The 18,929-nt window shown below is 36.8% G+C and overlaps 1 protein-coding gene across 2 annotated transcripts in view; it reads left to right on the plus strand.

The window, feature by feature from the left end:
* arb2a (ARB2 cotranscriptional regulator A) overlaps nt 1–18,929 on the plus strand; it is a 204,799-nt gene that overhangs the window by 183,681 nt on the left and 2,189 nt on the right. The gene's annotated exons all lie outside the window — the stretch shown is intronic.

Genomic DNA, 18,929 nt, shown 5'->3' on the forward strand with positions numbered 1-18,929 from the left:
GAATTCATAATGTATACATTATTCAAAGATTAAGTTCTATTTGATGTCTGTTGAATAATTGAAATACATATACATGTTAAAAACAGACTGTTCTAATGATGATACACAAGTGCTGATGCACAAGAGTTTTCTTTAGTAGAAAGTTTCTTTTTATTTAAAACTGGGATTACTTTTGAATTGAGAAAGCCCAGGTAATTTGCAAGCAGGAATTTGAAACGGTCCGAAATTGTACAACATTTAGCTCAAACCATTTTCCCCCCAATGATCACTAATGCTATCACCATATATGCTGAAGCCTCGTCTGCTCATTCGGCCGTGAGTGCGCCCACGATGCCCATTGAAGCTCTGCTGTAGTTAAGCATCTTTACTCCAGAACATATACAATCAAATTTATTGCACACGAGGAGAGCGGGACCGTTCTGAAGTATCATAACGCTTTAGCACATTAAGCGGACGTGGGCGGGGAGGGTTTAAAGTTACTGAGACCTCGGAGGTCAGCAACCGAAGACATGGAGTGAAACAAGGCTTTGAAACATGCCATCAGCCCAATAACGAGAGACGTACAGTAGTAAAACTCTAAGCGATTGGGGGTGTGTTTTCGAAGGATTGATGGATGCGGCTGTTGTCGGCGGTGGGGAGGGAATTAACGAGGCACTTTAGCTGCGGGTAGTTTGGAGGGGGGGCAGAATTGCCCCAGTAGTTTTTGCCTAAAGAGAGGGGCATAACCAGCCATAAAACATGAAATCATATCACTTAAGCCGACGAGTACAGATAAAGCTGTGTTTGAACTTGCAGGCATTAATTATACACTGTAAACAGAACGGTGGGGGACTTTTTACTTGTTTAAATTATGACAGAGGGTTAGCATCCCTCCCCCGTCTCCTTTTCTCTCTGTCTCCATTCATCTCTCTCTCTGCATTAATGTTCCACTTCTTCATTAACTTTTAAAGCTTGTTTTTCTTTCTGTCTAATTTATCACTTGATACTATATTAACATACCCTGAGGACCTTGTTTCTACTAAAGCATTTCTTTGAACAGAAACAGGAACATTATGAAGGTTAAGCACACAATGTCTCGTTCATCATTTTCACAATGAAGAGAATATGAAGAAACTACGTACAATTTTAGAAGAAAACGTGTTTCTTGCCAGGGTAAAAAAAAAAAAAAAGTAACTGCCTTGATACTAGGCTGTTGTGGGTGAATGCCAGAGCATATGAGTGGTTTTAGTTTTAGCACATTGCTCGGAGGTTGTTTACTGGCCCAACTCAAAAGAGCCCATACTAATGTTTCAATGATATTCTAGTCTCTAAATGTGGAAATTATTTGGAAATAAAAAATTGTTTTCTTTTTTAAAATGGTTTACAGGCAACAATCCAATAACTGGTCCTAATTATGTATTATATAAACATACTGACCAAAAAACAAATGGTAACAATTTCATTCATCCAATTTTTATTTATTTATAAAATATCAGAATTTTTATGTTTTTGAAATATCTTAGGCTCCCCAAGGTTTCTTTAATTTGATTAAAAATACAGTAAAAACAGTCAATTTTGTGAAATATTGTTAATTTAAAAATAACTGCTTCCTATTTTTATTTTTTTTTAAATTTGTTTTATGTATGGTAACACTTTACAATAAGGTACATTAGTTAACTACATTAGTTAACATGAACTAAGAATGAACAATACTTATTCAGCATTTATTAATCTTAGTTGATATTAATTTCAACATTTACTAATACGTTATTAAAATCAAAGGTTGTATTTGTTAACATTAGTTAATGCACTGTGAACTAACATGAACAAACAATGAACAGCTGGATTTTTTTTAACTAACGTTAACAAAGATTAATAAATACTGTGACAAATGTATTACTCATTGTTAGTTCATGTTAGTTAATACATTAACTATGTTAACAAATGAACCTTATTGTAAAGTGTTACCAATTGTATTGTATTCCTGTCATGGCAAATCTGAAATACTCCAGTCTTCATTGTCACACGATCCTTCGGAAATCATTTTAAAATGCTGATTTGCTGCTCAAAAAAAACATTTATTTTTGTTATCAATGTTGAAAACTGCTTAATATTATTAAATATTTAGGCTTAAACCTAAATGGTGGTAGTAGTAGTAGTCACTACATAAATTATGTGGGATGAGTTACACACAGTTGTTTTTTACTTCAGGGGTCAGTGTTCAATTCCTATGAGCACTACTTTAAATAGCAAGCAGCATTCATTGTATGCACAGGCATTTGTAAAGGAACGCGCTCTCTCATTCTCTCACTCTCTGACACTTACAGTCACACATCTTCTCTGACAATGTTATCGGTGACTCACATTCCATATATGTCAGAACAGATATAGCAGGGCCGCCTGTGGCAGGAGTTTACATCATCTGATCAATGTAACATACTGCGGGGTTAAAGTTTACTCTTCTTAAAGGACTCTTACCCTTCTGACAAGTGAGAACGTATTGATTATTTTATTCTATTTGCCGTTCCTCGCACTCACTCTCACCTCTGCTGTCAATAGAAGCACCATTGAGAGAGTCAGAGAGACTTCTGACCCCTGCTGTATTCACACACCCACACCAAACGCGCAATCCTCAAACACTCGTCCTGCTCAGTCCTGCATCCCTAACACACTTGATTAATAGTGTGTCGCTACAGGGTCACGCTGCATCTGAACATCTCTGTACATCTTATTTGACACAGGCTACGTGTTGAGAGCTAGCCGCTCTGTCAGATAAGGGTCTATAGATTTGGTCAAGGTGGAGTTTTTTTTTTTTTTTTTTCTGTTTGCCTCCAGCAGGGACGGCTCAAGCCTCATTTGGAGGTCAAAGTGACCATTGAATAGTCCCAAAGGTCCTTGTCCTTTTAAAGACACCTACCCATCTAATGTTTTGTTGACGTCTGTATGAGTTAATTCACGTTGAGTGTGGAAAGAGCACAGAGAGGGAAGTGGCTGCAGTCCTCTGCACTCGTCTGCAGAGAGATAGAGAGATAATTATTCGGTCTCTGACTCACATGGCATGAAAAATGCATAATGCCGGGGTTTGAGACAGCTTATCAGGGTGTTAACTCTTCCCACGCTTTGTGTATGCTAAAGCAGAGTTGCTTTTAGATGCCTGCCATTGTGTTTGTTTGTTTGTTTGTTTGTTTGTTTGTGTGTGTGTGGATTTTGTTTTGCTTGGGTGGGTTGTTTGCGCTGAACTTTTGTCCCCTCTCATGCTGTTCGAGTTTCGATCACAACATTAGATTCAAAACCAAACACTTTTTTTTTTTTATGTTTGCTACTTTTTACAGCTTTTATCTAATGAATCATCACCTGGGTGTGAATGTGCTAGTATACTTTCTGCATGTTTTGTCCAGAGTCCACTTACTTTTATGCCTTTGTAGTATCTGTTTTCCAATATATATATACAGTCGTGCTCAGAATTAATCATACCCCTGGTAAATATGATCAAAAATGGCTGTAAAAAAATAAATCTGCATTGTTTATCCTTTTGATCTTTCATTAAAAAATTGGCAAAAATCGAACCTTTCATTGAAGTAAAATAATTGAAAGTGGGGGGGAAATCACATTATGAAATAAATGTTTTTCACCAAAACACGTTGGCCACAATTATTGATACCCCTAGAATTTTTTTTATGAATAAAATATCTCTGAAGTATATTCCCATTAATATTTACCTTTTTTTAGCACACCAGGGTGACTAGGAACATGAAATTGTCCAGCTATGACTTCTTGTTTCACAGGAGTTTATATATGAGGAAAAACAAAGGCCAAATTCCCTTAATCATCCATCACAATGAGTAAAACCAAAGAATATAGTTCTGATGTGCAGCAAAAGATTGTTGAGCTTCACAAAATAGAGAGTGGCTGTAAGAAAATATCTAAAGAATTGAAAATCCCCATTTTGATCATCAGGGCAATAATTAAGAAGTTATAATCAACTAAAGATGTTACGAATCTGCCAGGAAGAGGACGTGTGTCTATATTGTCTTAATGGACGGTGAGGAGGATAGTTTGAGTGGCCAAAGATTCTTCAATAATCACAGATGGAGAATTGCAGAGATTAGTTGAGTCTTGGGGTCAGAAAGCCTATTAAAAAAAATCAAACAACCCCTACATCCCCACATGTTGTTTGGGAGGTTTTCAAGAAAAATGCTCCTCGCTCCTCCAAAAACAAACTCCAGCATATTCAGTTGTCAGACACGACTGGATCTTCTAACGGCACAGGGTTCTGTGGTCAGATGAAACTAAAAAAAGAGCTTTTTGGCAGCAAACACGCTAGATGGGTTTGGTGCACACAAGGATAAAAAGTACCCCATGTGTACAATTTAATATCGTTGGATCTTTAATGTTGTGGGCCTATTTTTCTGCTGGAGGTCCTGGACTTCTTATTCAGATACATGGCATTGTGGATTCTATCAAATATGAACAGATAAAAAATCAAAACCTGATGCCTTCTGCTAGAAATCTTATAATGGGCTGTGGTTGGATCTTCCATCAGGACAACGGTCCAAAACAAACATCAAAATCAACACAAAAATGTGTTAGGGCACAAAATGAAGCTTCTGCCATGACCGTCCCAGTTCCCTGGCTTGATGAGAGGAGTGAACTGAAGAGAAGAAGCACCAACATGAACTTGTGAATCTGAAGGATCTGGAGAGATCCTGTATGGAGGAATGGTCTCTGATCTCTTGTCAGGTGTTCTCCAAACTCATCAGGCATTATAGAAGAATACTCAGAGCAGTTATCTTGGCAAAAGGAGATTGCAAAAAGGTATTTAATAAAAGGATATGAATAATTGTGGCCAACGTGTTTTGGAGAAAAACATTTATTTCATAATCCCCCCCCCCCACTTTCAATTCTTTTACTTAAATGAAAGGTTAGAATTTTGTACAATTTTTTAATTAAAGATAAAAAGGATAAACGATGCAGATTTATTTTTTTACAGCCATTTTTGATCATATTTACCAGGGGTATATATATATATATATATATATATATATATATATATATATATATATATATATGACTATGCCTATGACTTTTCCACAGTATATACTGTATGTATAACAATATATATATATATATATATATATATATATATATATATATATATAGTTATTTTATATATATTCTATATATATCTTATTTCTTTTCCTACATTTTTAATTTATTGCTCTTTCATCTACAATTCTTTTTTTTTTTTTTCTTCTGTGTTTCTCTTTCTCATATATGCTGTGTTATTGTTTTCCATGGTCTGTGTCCTCTCTGTCTTTTGACAGAAGCCAGTCTCCGTCACTCCAGGGTCTCTGTACGGGTGGATTCTGAGTTTAGGGTCAGACTGGGGTCAGAGACAGAGACTGTCTGATCTACAGTATGCAGATAACCATCAGGTTGAAGCTACGAGCACAAATAAACTACACGTTCTAAAACTGTACTTCTAAATCCAGCTCTCAAAATTATAATCAATCTTATAGCACCGATTTTGAATCCCTCAAACATCACATTATTAACGTAATTTTGCTCTCTGAACTAATATAAGATTTTTTTTTTGTTTTTTTTTTTGTCTGTGACCTATTTTTGCTTTGTGACCCACAAGCTGAAAACCACTGCTGTTTTCAGACAAACAGAGGAAATGCATTTTAAACATCGTCTGTCTACCATGTGCAGCTTCACTGTCATAGAAGCCCCCTGCATGGCTCCTGGACGGGCCCCTGACGCAGGACCCACGCATACAGGAGGTTGTTAGGAAGTTCCTCTCAATTAGCATCCTTTTTGTCACTGTGGACTGACCTTAAGCTGACTCTTGTGCTTTCCTTGTTCCTTCAGTCAATGTAAACATTAATGTCCTCTTCATTTGAAGCCCTGCCACTGAGCCAAGTGTAATAACATTGTTCATGGGTTTGATGTGAAAGACGTGTGTTCTGTGTGGGTGTGTTGTGAAGAAAGGGAATGTGGCGACTGCAACAACATGTTCTAGTTGTTTCCTCTTTTGCGTTAGACTGCAAAATCCTCTTTAAAAACAAGAGCACATTGGAATTTGATTTTGTTGAAATTGTCTTGCTTGTAGAGGTGGTTCAGTATAGTCGATTAGTCAAGTAGTGAGTTCTTTAGATTTTAGTATGGATGCATGATATATCTGTACCATATCGGTTATCAGGTGATATGGGATATTTTGGAATATTTAACTTTATCTGTACCAGTTTATATTGGATTTTTATTTTTTTATTTGTGCATATTTTTACATTTACATTTTAATTACCTTTACCATCATGCAACACCTGCTAAGGTAATAATAAAAAAATAAAAAAAACTGTTAGCTGTCAGTGTCCCAGACACTTGGCTGGCACACTTTTTTGCCTTTTTACCATATGATATATTTCAGATATGTATCATTTGAAATCTTGAACACTCAAAATTTATCCTATTAAGATCATTTGAAATTAAACAGTGCCTGACCATGGAAAACAGTACTTTAAAACCTCGATTTTTATAATACCAACTTATTTTTTTAAAATATAGATTTTGTATAGAATAAAATAAAAATTCGTAACGTGTATCAAACGTCTTAAACATCTATCAGGGATGCACCGATATGAAAATTTTGGCCTATGCCGATAACCGATAATTCTTTATATTTGAAAGCCGATAACCGATATATAGGCCAATAAATCTGAATCCAAAATTTTATATAATTTTTGAGAGCCTGATTACAAAAACAAAATTCTCACCATTAAAAGCCATGTACCAAGCACACAATTATTTTATGTAGCCTATATGACAGGCTTGCATGTTCCAATCATATTTCAACCAATTCAAAACCATCATGGCGAACAGTGCGCATCTGAACTGTCTCAGCTGAAGGACGTAATCCATTATTTATCGGCTTTAATATATCGGGCATATTTTCTCATCGGCCGATACCGATATGGTGGACGATTTATTGTGCATTCCTAACTTCTATAATGGTTTTACACTTTAATTTTTAAGGGCATTTTCACATCTATGCTCAGCAAAAATATGGGGGAAAGAGGGTTAGAGTTATCAGGTTAATATTATAATAGTGTTAATAGTAATGTTTATCAAATCTCTAAATGAATATCTATTTTTTCACACTGTACTTTATATGTTCTGATGCCTAAATTTACCTGACGCATTTCTAATGATTGGTTTTAGGTTTCTAGGTTTTGGTGTTTTCTTTTTTTATTCATTTGGACAAAATGCAGTGTGGCACTACAGCCAACAAATCACCTCATTTGTAGCATTAGCTAGGTCTGTTAGACTGACTTCACACAAACCTGGTATGCTTTCAGTCGGAATAAAGGATTGATGTATGGAGAAATGGTTCACTTTCCATATACTGTATGTCAACACATTCTCAAAACATCGACCAGCACCTCAGTGAAATATTTCAATGATATCAATGAAATGAAGTTAAAATTCTAGTATTCACTCGCCACACGCTCACAGTCACTCGCTCATATCCATGGCATCAGTACACATCATGTTGTCTTACACACACACACACTCTGTCAGGGGTCATCCCCTGCTCATGCTGAGTGTGTGTGAACCCCATTAGCACATTCCCAGATAGTGGCCAGGGTACTCTTATCTCTCTCCACCCATTAATTACACTTTGTTCCCCTAAGTGATCTATTTCTGCTCCTCCCCGCCCCCGCGGCCCACTCCAGGACTATCTCCTACACCTCCACACAGCCACACAACACACACATACACACACGCACCAGATAAGAGTGCTAATGTGAGGCAAGCAAGGTCAGCCTGCCTTCCTCGCTGATGTGAAGTGTGGGTCCCGTGCATTAGCCGCTAGCCTGTCTGCCACCCGCTTTGCATGGGGCCGTTCTGAAGATGCCCCCGTAATTACAGATGACAGCACAGCGAGAGGCTGATCGCACTCCTTTGCCTCCACTCGGGCTGGAGGAGACAGCCTTCTGAAAGCTCCACCTGGAAAGTATGTCATGGAGCACTCTTGCGATGCTAAACACATGTGAATGCTGTGTACTTAGTTTCGATGCAGCTTCAGATCACACTTCCAAGTCCACTGTGTTTGTGAGCGACACCAACTGCAGAAAATGCCAGATAGTCAGCGAGGGGTGTTTCACCGGCCGCTGTCTGCATCGCTGCTAGACGTTTAGACTATATTGCCGTACTAAATCATTTAACAATTTATTCAATGAATTTGTGACCAGTCTTATACATACCGCTTGATAATATTTGGTATCGGTGGAGATGCATGAGGGGATTTTTGAGGAGACATATATAAATCAGTATTGTTAAAAAAAAACAAAAAAAACAGAAAAAAGTAAAAGGTTACTGCATGTTTGAGGTGAAGTTGAAACTTGTAAAAAGCAATGTAATATACTAATTGTCACCATACACTTTTCTTCTCAATATGTCTGGGTTGAAGTATACACAAATCCTGTGTGTGTGTGTGTGTGTGTGTGTGTGTGTGTGTGTGTGTGTGTGTGTGTGTGTGTGTGTGTGTGTGTGTGTGTGTGTGTGTGTGTGTATATGTATGTATATATATTAGGGCTGTCAAACGATTAATCGCATCCAAAATAAAAGTTTGTGTTTACATAATATGTGTGTGTGTATGGAGTATAATTATTTTCTATATATAAATACACACACATGCATATATATTTAAGAAAAATGTGTTATTTATATATAAAATATTTATATATAATATAAATTATATATAATATAAATATATATACACAGTATATACATGCAAATATTTCCTAAATATATACATGCATGTGTGTGTATTTATATATAGAAAATAATTATACACCGTACACACACATATATTATGTAAAAACAAACTTTTATTTTGGATGCGATTAATCGCGATTAATCGTTTGACAGCCCTAATATATATATATATATATATATATATATATATATGTATATATATATATATATATATATATATATATATATATATATATATATATATATATATATATATATAAATGAAGAGTTCAGATGCAAAAGCCATCTGAAATTTTCTTCTAGAATGATCATTTTTATCAAGCTCGTATATTTAAGTTCAGTAATTTCACTTAAATGACAATTCATAGGTAATTTCCATTGCCATTTAAGTGAAATTACTGAACTTAAATATACAAGCTTGATAAAAATGATCATTCTAGAAGAAAATTTCAGATGGCTTTTGCATCTGAACTTTTCAAATATACAGTGTACAGGTCAAAAGTTTGGAAACATTACTATTTTTTATGTTTTTGAAAGAAGTTTCTTCTGCTCATCAAGCCTGCATTTATTTGATCAAAAATACAGAAAAAAAATGTAATATTGTGATATATTATTACAATTTAAAATAATTGGTTTTCAATTTATTATACTTTAAATTATCATTTATTTCTGTGATGCAATGCTGAATTTTCAGGATCATACTCCAGTCTATCACATGATCCTTTAGAAATCATTCTAATATGATGATTAATTATCAAAGTTGGAAACAGTTCTGCTGCTTAATATTTTTTCATAACCTGTGATACTTTTTTAGGATGGAATAAATAGTAAAAAAAAAAAAAAAAAAAAAAGAAGCAAATGTTTTAAAAATATAAATCTTTTGTAACAACAATATACACTACTGGTCAGTAATTTGGGGTCAGTAATTTTTTTTCTTTCTTTTTTTGAAATAAATCAATACTTTTATTCAGCAAGGATGTGTTAAATTGATAAAAAGTGATAGTAAAGAAGATTTGTATTATTAGAAAAAAAAAGTATTTTGAATAAATGCAGTTCTTTTTAACCTTTTATTCATCAAATATATTAGGCAGCAGAACTGTTATTTTTTAAAATATATTCAAATAGAAAACTATTATTTTACGTTGTAATAATATTTCACAATATTACTGTTTTTTTTCTGTTTTTTTGATCAAATAAACACAGCCTTGATAAGCATTAGAGACTTCTTTCAAAAATATAAAAAAAAGTAATGTTTCCAAACTTTTGACCTGTACTGTATATACATATAATAGTGTGTATCCTATATATATATATATATATATATATATATATATATATATATATATATATAGGACAATGGGCTGCCCCATCAAAGTTTGGTTCCTCTCTAGGTTTCCTGGTCACCTGAATATCTTATGAAGGTTTTTTTTTTTTTTTTGCCTTTGGCTCACGGGGTGCATTAAGAAACGATTCTCCATTAGACTGTTCTAAAAAATATGAATTATGAAAAGCACAACACAGACCTTGAATTGTGTTACAGCGTCCACCTCGAAATTGAAAAAAAGAAAGTTTTTACTGAACAGAAAAATCGTTGAACTTGAGCCGATGTAGTGTACATGTATAAATACTTTGCTAAGTCGGTTCCCTCAATTATTGTCCTGCTGCGTCGTGTGCTCGCTGCATTAGCCTGTGGTTTGATTTACACTACGTTGCATCATCCCACATGCGCTCATACCTTCCTCCTTGAAATATGTCCAGCACAAAAATCAATTTCGTGAATCAGTCTACAAACACGCCCATATCATAGACCTATCTCACTGTTAGCAGAAGCAAGAAGAAACCATTGTATTCTTTAGTTTACACAGTGTTGGTATGGATGCTGTGCTACTGCTGAACTCTCTTCAGTCCCTGACTCCTGCTGCTCCTTTAGTAAACACACTCAAACACTGTGTTCTTATTTATGTATTGATCCGCCATTGATTTCCTCACACCCCTTCTCACTCTCACTTTCTCAGGCACTGTTATCATAGTCGCAGCACCTGTAGGGTTCATCTGTTACTTCAGCGGAGGAGAAGATGCTCATCAGATTTAGTGTGGAGGTCTCGGTATTGGGAAGTGAGGACATCTAGGTTGGAGAGTTAGGCTACTCATCAAGTGTGAAATAACATTATTAATTAGGTCTTTGTGAGTCGGAGCAATACTGGGGTTTAAAAGTTTTTAATAAATTAATACTTGTATTTAGCAGGGATGTATTAAATTGATCTAAAGTGACTGTAAAGACATCTATAATGATACAAACTTTTTCTATTTCCAATAAATGCTGCTCTTTTGAACTTTCTTTTCATCAAAGAATCCTGAAAAAAGTATCACAGTTTCCACAAAAATATTAAGCAGCACAACTGTTTTCAGCATTGATAATAATAAGAAATATGATTTCTGAAGGATCATGTGACACTGAAATCTGGAGAAATGGCTGCTGAAAATTCAGCTTTGCCATTACGGGAACATGTTACATTTTAAAAAGTAAAATATAAAGCATTTACTTGAAATTTGTAATAACATTTTACAATTGCTGATCTTTCAAAAACATACTAAAATCTTACCATCCCTAAACTTTTGAACGGTAGTGTACTTTCTCAACATTGCGTCCTACCCAGGTACTGTAAGACAATTGGCATTTTGTTGGTCATTTGGTTTCTATCATGCTAGGCAGGCAAATCTCAATGCATGGTCCAAAATCCTGCTCCATATACATATATTAAACACACGCTGCATTTTCACTCTTGGTGTGCATAGAAATTGTACTTTTTTCTCTGGAAGTATGTTACATCTGGTTTGCACACAGTATACAAATTTAAGGGGAAATGCACCGGAAGGAGGTTGTTGGAGGTAAGAGGTTGCCTTTTGTAAATATTTCTATTGCTTTCTTCTCATTTTATCTGATTTGTAGCATCTGTCTTTTTATCCTTATGTAAATAGAGACCAAAGCCGCATGCTGTGGGGCTTTTAAATGTACTGTTTTGTACATACTCTGTCCATATTCTCAAATGTGAAAGTGAGGAAAGAATGAAAGAAAAAAAAAAAAAAACACGAAATTGACCAGAGAGATGTGTCAAATGATGCACATGCAGTGATGTTTTAATGTAATATTTTCAGGGGGAATGTGCAAATGCTCATGCGGTCACCATCGCAAATGTCCCCATGTACTGAATCCAAATGCATTGGCGGTTTTTGGAGGGCTTTTGTCTGCAGTGCCAATTTCATCAAACCGTTTCTAACACCTCTCATCTCTGTATGTGTAATTTTGCAAGTGATGTGCTGTGTTATTGTACACTCTTGACACGCTGTCTTGTGCTGGTGCTAAAGCCTGTGTGAATTAACCCTCGGTGTACCTGCACAGTGTGGATCACAGATCCTCATTAATCCTCAGTTCATTTGCAACAGCTCTTATTCCACCCTCTTTCTCTCCTTTTTGTGAAATCAAACGCTCATTCAGCCACTCCGTTCATCTTTTTTTCTTTTGAAAGAGTTAGGTGACAGACTTAGAATTTGGATTATTTTTGATTACATTTTTGCCCCTACAGAATATTGACCACATGTGCATATATAACTAATAAAATGCAGAATGGATCTAACAAGGGTTATTTTATTATTTATTTGAATTTTCTCTTGATTTATTTCACGACAGGCATTATTTTAAAATATTTTTCAGTTCGTATTTAAAAAAAAAAAGAAAAAAAAAAGTGTATTACTTATTTAAACATAGTATGTTCATACGGCGTAAATGTGTTAATGTACAAATTGCTTGAAATTGTTTTTAACCTTATTACAATTGCATTATTACTTTAAACATGCATGATACCCTCAATATGCATTGCATACATTATTTGTAAGTGCTGCGAACACATCAGTGCTAAAGCAGAGTTATTTATTGGTTTTATCTTAACCGTAAGGCTTCGGTCACTCTTCCACAGGCCACTTAATGAATATTCTAGTACTGTAATGATGAGCAACTGGGGCTTAGGAGTTGTTTGCACTCCGAATCTCTCCGTCATTCTTGTTTATTTTTCGTTTTCCCCTCTGGAGTCGGCTCTGACATCTGCGGGCATTTTTATCAGCGGCTAACTTAATTATGCTACTGTGGACTTAGGCTATTTGACTTGCTAACAAATTAGCCCTCAAATTAGCCTTGCTATCTGTGTTTCTGCTCCGCCTGTCAGGGATATGGTTTGTCATATCTGAATTCCTCAGTGATTCTTGATTTGCTTTATTACAGGCTATTTTACAGAGGAGCAAACAGAGTGGGCACAGTCAGGCTGGATAATGAAGCGCTAGTCTTCTTGCAAAGTGCTAGCCTGGGCTAATGACTAGCTTTAGACAGACCGGTAAAACAAATTCAGACACCCAAGCGCCATCATTAGATTTTCTCTCCTGAAAACTGCAACAGAATAAGCCACTGCCAATAGTTCTGGGTGCCTTTGGTGGGTACAGTAACCTGCGGTATGATTTGACTTAGCGTCCCCCAGAGTCTCAAACACTTGCGCTACACATCCCACACTGGCCCCTGCTCTCCGGTTATCTCGTAAAGACTCCATTCCAGCTCTATAAAACTCGCCGTCTTTATTACAGCTAAGTCAAGGCGCCCACTCTCAAATAAAAAAAATAAAAAGACTGCACCGCTGCAAGGGAGGAGCAGCTCAGGGACACACACTGGAAATGTGTTCTGGAGCTCATTCTCTTGTAGCCTTTCCTCCTTTCCAAACTTGAATAATCTGAAAAGAGTGGAATGAAACTGCATTTGTCTCCCTCTCTCCCTTCATTCACTCACTCACTCACTCTTTACCCCTTTCTCGTTTTGTTTCCAACTTTATAAGTGAATTGTAGGCTATCTCAGCAGGCCCTGAAGCCACACGTTCGCTTTCTCATTTATGGATGTGTAATGAGTTCTGCCTCTGTTTACTCTTACAACAATAACAAGTAAAGTAATTAAAAGAGGCATAGGAGAGGGGGGGCAAAAGGAACCCAACGCCACACAGGTCCTGCGTTCGGGCAATTGACAGAGAGACTTTTTGATGAAATCGTAGGTGTGCATGCATATTTTTTTCCCTTTTCTATTTGCAATTTTAAGTGCTTATGTTTTTTTTCAAATGCATTAATTTAATTAGATATAATGCAAACAAAGCACGCTCTAGTTGCAACAGTAATATCCGCTCCTGGCGTCTAATGTGAAGAGGGATGAGCCGTGTTCTCGGAGGGCAGTGGGTTTATGCGTCGGGGGAGTGACGGGTGGGGGGTTGGCTATAGAGTATATTTAGATTTAATTAGTTGTGTCACGAATCGTAGCATCTCCATCACAGAGATCCGCGTTAACACGGCGCGCTAGAACGTTGACACCTGTTCTGGCCTCGTTTGTCCTCAAGCCGACTCTCTCAGATCACCTCTCAGATGTTCAGGCATGCGTGGCGAAACCGCCAAACCGCTAGAGCATAGAGCAAACAAATATCAGAGAGCGTTAGGACTGGAAATCTAACCCTTATGCCAACAGGGACGCAGATAGCAAATAGACTCTGCAGCCTCGTGCAAAGTATAGCTTCCCCCTGCTAGTGTTACTCTGACTAGTGTTACTCTGACTAGTTCATTCTTGTTTGGAGTGAAAGTATAAGCACACTGTGTGTTGAAAAAGTCAAGGATATATTTGTACTGATTTGCAATACTACCAGTCAAAAGTTTTGGAAAGGTAGGATTTTGTAATGTTTTTAAAAGAAGTATCTTCTGCTCACCAAGGCTGCATTTATATGAGTAAAAATACAAAAAGAAACAGTAATATTGTTAAATATTATGACAATTTAAAATAACTGTTTTCTATTTTAATATATTTTAAAATGTAATTTATTCCTGGGATCAAAGCTGAATTTTCAGCATCATTACTCCAGTCTTCAGTGTCACATGATCCTTCAGAAATCTTTCTAATATGCGGATTTGATGCTCAAAAAACATTCATTATTATTATCAATGTTGAAAACAGTTGTGTAAAAAAAACAAATCTCAGGATTCTTTGATGAATAGAAAGTTCAAAAGAACAGAATTTATTTGAATATTTTGTAACATTATATTAATGTCTTTACTGTTACTTTTTATTAATTTAATTCATCCTTGATCAATAAAAGTATTGATTTGTTTTATTTCTTTCCCCAAAAAAAGCCTTACCCCCAAACCAAACTTTTGAACGGTAGTGTTTAATGTTACAAAAGCTTTCTATTTCAGATAAATGCTGTTCTTTTGAACTTTCTATTTCTATCCATAACTTTTGACTGGTATTGTATAAGGAAGACACTCACACATGCACAAAAACATAAAGCTACTGTAGCAGAACTGCAAACAATCACGCTAAAACAATTAGAGGTTGAAATATTTTAATGACTGTAATATCAGATACTGTAATTTTTCAACAACTGTGTAATTACAACATGTAAAATGTCTGGCAATGAAATCAAATAATTTTGACAAATAAATAGAATATGCCAGTAGTGCTCAATCAATTAGGAGGTGCATTTGAATGCCACGCTACAGATGGAGACCAATTACAATCAGCACACTTTGATACTTTTTACTCTCTCCGAGTGTTACTTGCGGCGGTGCTTTGACTGCTCATTCACTCGAGCATCGTTCACTCATGAGCATTTTACCATCACACACGATTACCATTTGTAACGCTTTTGGTGAGGAGAGAAAAAGGAATTGCCGATAGCTAAAGCCTGTCTTCCTTGATTTATTGTTGACATGAATGTTGAAAGAGTGCGTGTGTGTGTGTGTGTGTGTGTGTGTGTGTGTGTGTGTGTGTGTGTGTGTGTGTGTGTGTAAAGGAGAGAGAGAGAGAGAGAGAGAGAGAGAGAGAGAGTGTGTGTGTGCTTGTCACTGGGACACTGTTTCAAACACTATTTGTCACAGTGAGATCAAAGAACTACTAAATTACCCTCAAAGGTATCCAGCTGAATCATTTAATGGTTCATTATAAAGATTTGGATCTGCATCTGGAAGACGTCTTAATGGGGTAGTGAAATATGAAGCTTCATTATTACAAATACAGTGGTCAAATGGAGTCGTATGAAGTAACGCTGATAACAGTGGCCTGGTGTGAGCGCCGGTGTGTTTGTGCTCATACTGTGAGGTGCATTGTTAAAGATGAGGATATCAAAACATAGTGTTTTGTAGACATGAGTATGTTGTGAGGGGTGTCAGGGTCGTGTGGATGACAGCCTGCCCGCTGGAGAGTTTTTTTCAAGAGGTGCAACTCTTTCTCTAATTGCACAATTACACATGTAGAATTTGTAATTATGATGTTCACAGAAAGCACAGCAGTTTGTATATGTAATTTTCTACAATATCATCTTTAAGAATTTGGGTGTTACTGAATGTGTGTGTGTGTGTGTGTGTGTGTGTGTGTGTGTGTGTGTGTGTGTGTGTGTGTGTGTGTGTGTGTGTGTGTGTGTGTGTGTGTGTGTGTGTGTGTGTGTGTGTGTGTGTGTGTGTGTGTGTGTGTGTGTGTGTATATATATATATGTGTACCTGTTTTTCTATCCCAGTGGGGACTTCAACCTGAATGCACACAGACTCATGGGGACTCGTGTCACAGTGGGGACCTAAATAGAGGTCCCCATGGGTAAAAAAGCTTATAAATCATACAGAATGAGTTTATTTGGAAATGTAAAAATGCAGAAAGTTTTCTGTGATGGGTAGGTTTAGGGGTAGGGTAGGTGTAAGGAGATAGAATATACCGTTTGTACAGTATAAAAACGATTACTTTTATGGAGAGTCCCCACAAAGAAAGTAAACCAGACGTGTGTGTGTGTGTGTGTGTGTGTGTGTGTGTGTGTGTGTGTGTGTGTGTGTGTGTGTGTGTGTGTGTGTGTGTGTGTGTGTGTGTGTGTGTTTTATTTTTTATCTGAATTGATTTTATTTTTTTAAATATATATGTATAAAACATACAAAAATGTTTATTTTTATTTACTGGCCTATGCGTTTTGGAAAATAAAATGTGAAAAAAAAAAAAGATTAATAAAATGGTATCATAGGAAATATATCAAAGCTTTTTATGTAATTAAGTAAAAGTTAATTTTATTTATTACCATAATTTACATGTATTGTAATTGCAGCGTAAAAGTTTTGTCATTGCTTTTATAGTCTTTTTCCCAATTGCATGTTAATGGATTTTTAATAGTAGCATGCCTTTATTTGTAAGACATGAAAGGAATTATAAGCCCTATCCATCTTACTTTTAAGAACAGAAAATATCCCAGACGAACAGAAATGCCTGTGAAAGAAAAAGAAAAAAACTAAAGGAAAACCAGAACAATAGACTTTTCCTACCTCTATGCGATAGACATTGCTCTCTTTATTGAAAGATGACATTTAATCAATGGCCACCTCTTTAAATGGCATTCATTTAATTTGTGGGCTAGCCAGACACGGCTGTCCTCTTCCCCATTCTTTGTGTGTCTGTGCGAGCGAATGACGTAACCGTGACACGCCGTGGCACACATACACTATTGATTACACTCAACACATCTTGGCAATTAAGAGATGGCAAGGTAGAGTAATAAAGGGTCATTAGTGAGGCATGCTTGTGAACCCTCATCAAAGGTGATGTCGCCGGCAGGGGCGGAGCTCCCGCAGGGTCGCCACGGGGGCTCGTTGCATTTGCATATCTGCTCGGAGACGCACTGTGGCTGACCCCATGGCTGGGATCAGTATGAGTCGCTCGTCGATCAGGGGTTCATCACAGGTTCAAGGTAACAAAAAGTGAACCCTTCGTTCATTAATTGGTCCTAGAAAAGAAAAAAACAAAGAAGGAGAGACAAATAAAAGGTTAGTTGGGAAAGGTGAGGGAGCCTAGAGTGGAGGGAAAGTTAAGGCTGTGTGCTCCAAATTGGGTATGAATTATAAATAAGAGCAGTGGAGGCAATGTCTTCTCCTCTAGAGTGGTGTTGTGCCAGGACCTACACCACTAAAGAGATTGTTTGGACAGCAGGTATCGACTCGCTGATCGTCAGCTTGGTAAACTTGACCTGAGGCACTGATCATTGGCCGAGCTAGAAAGACTCAACGTTCTGATACACACACACACCTCTTTCCCATCTCACCACAGCTATCTTCATCAATACTTCCCAGACTGGGGTCAATGTAATAAACATGGAGGTCAATATCATGGCCATCTGAGTACACTTTTGGCATGGGCCTTAAAGTTGGTCTTTAATTGGATCCCTCCGGGCAAGTTCATGCACCAGTTTCAGTGTGGAGGGGAAAGAATGAAAAATCGTGATTGAGGGGGGAAAAGCACATCAGTTTGATCCTCTGTGTTCCACACAAACTGACACAGACGTATATCAAGGCAGTCGAATTCTTTAAGCTACGTACATTGCAAATGGTTCAAAGTGGAATCAATCTAGCCAAAGTTCTATTCAAGCTTTCTCACAAACAGCACAATAAATAAACAGACCGAATGTAGTTCTTTGGTGCTTCCGCCGCGCCAGGCGCTACCTGTCTGAAAGTGCTGCATTATGAGGGCTGTGAAAGGCTCTTGCGGGACTTTGAAAGGTCTGATGAGGACTTAAGGTGTTCATGTCACTTCACCTGGATCCAATGACCCAAACATGGGAATTCTTTAACCCGCTGCCACTGAGGGAAAACTGAGCCGTTTTGTGGATTAACTGATAGGTGTATCGAACTCAAGAGAGAGAAAATGTAATCTTCCATGGATAGTAGCCATTACATCCATTGTCCTCAAGTGCACAGTATCTTAATAGATGGAAAACGTTGTGTCGGAACACATAGCACATGACACCGAGTCCAAAGATTTTGCTTGGCAACAGACGTACTAAACTATTTAGAGAATGAACGGTCCTCACATATCACTCTAATAATCTAAGTGCCCTAGAGACCTCAGTAGGAAGTGTTAAAGGTTTACTTCGGCCAAAAATTCTGTCATCATTTACTCACCCTAATGTCGTTCCAAACCTTATGCAGAACATTGAAGATATTTTGAAAAATGTAACCATCAGGAAAGTTTTTGGAAAAAATTGCACCTTTAGGGGGACAACAGCTTGCCACTGAGGCAGACCCTTAAAAGGACAACTTTTTGACCCCTAAAAGGTTCATAGTAGTATGGGTACTAC

Source organism: Squalius cephalus (assembly GCF_949319135.1).
Source record: "Squalius cephalus genome assembly, chromosome: 5".
Taxonomy (NCBI): domain Eukaryota; kingdom Metazoa; phylum Chordata; class Actinopteri; order Cypriniformes; family Leuciscidae; genus Squalius; species Squalius cephalus.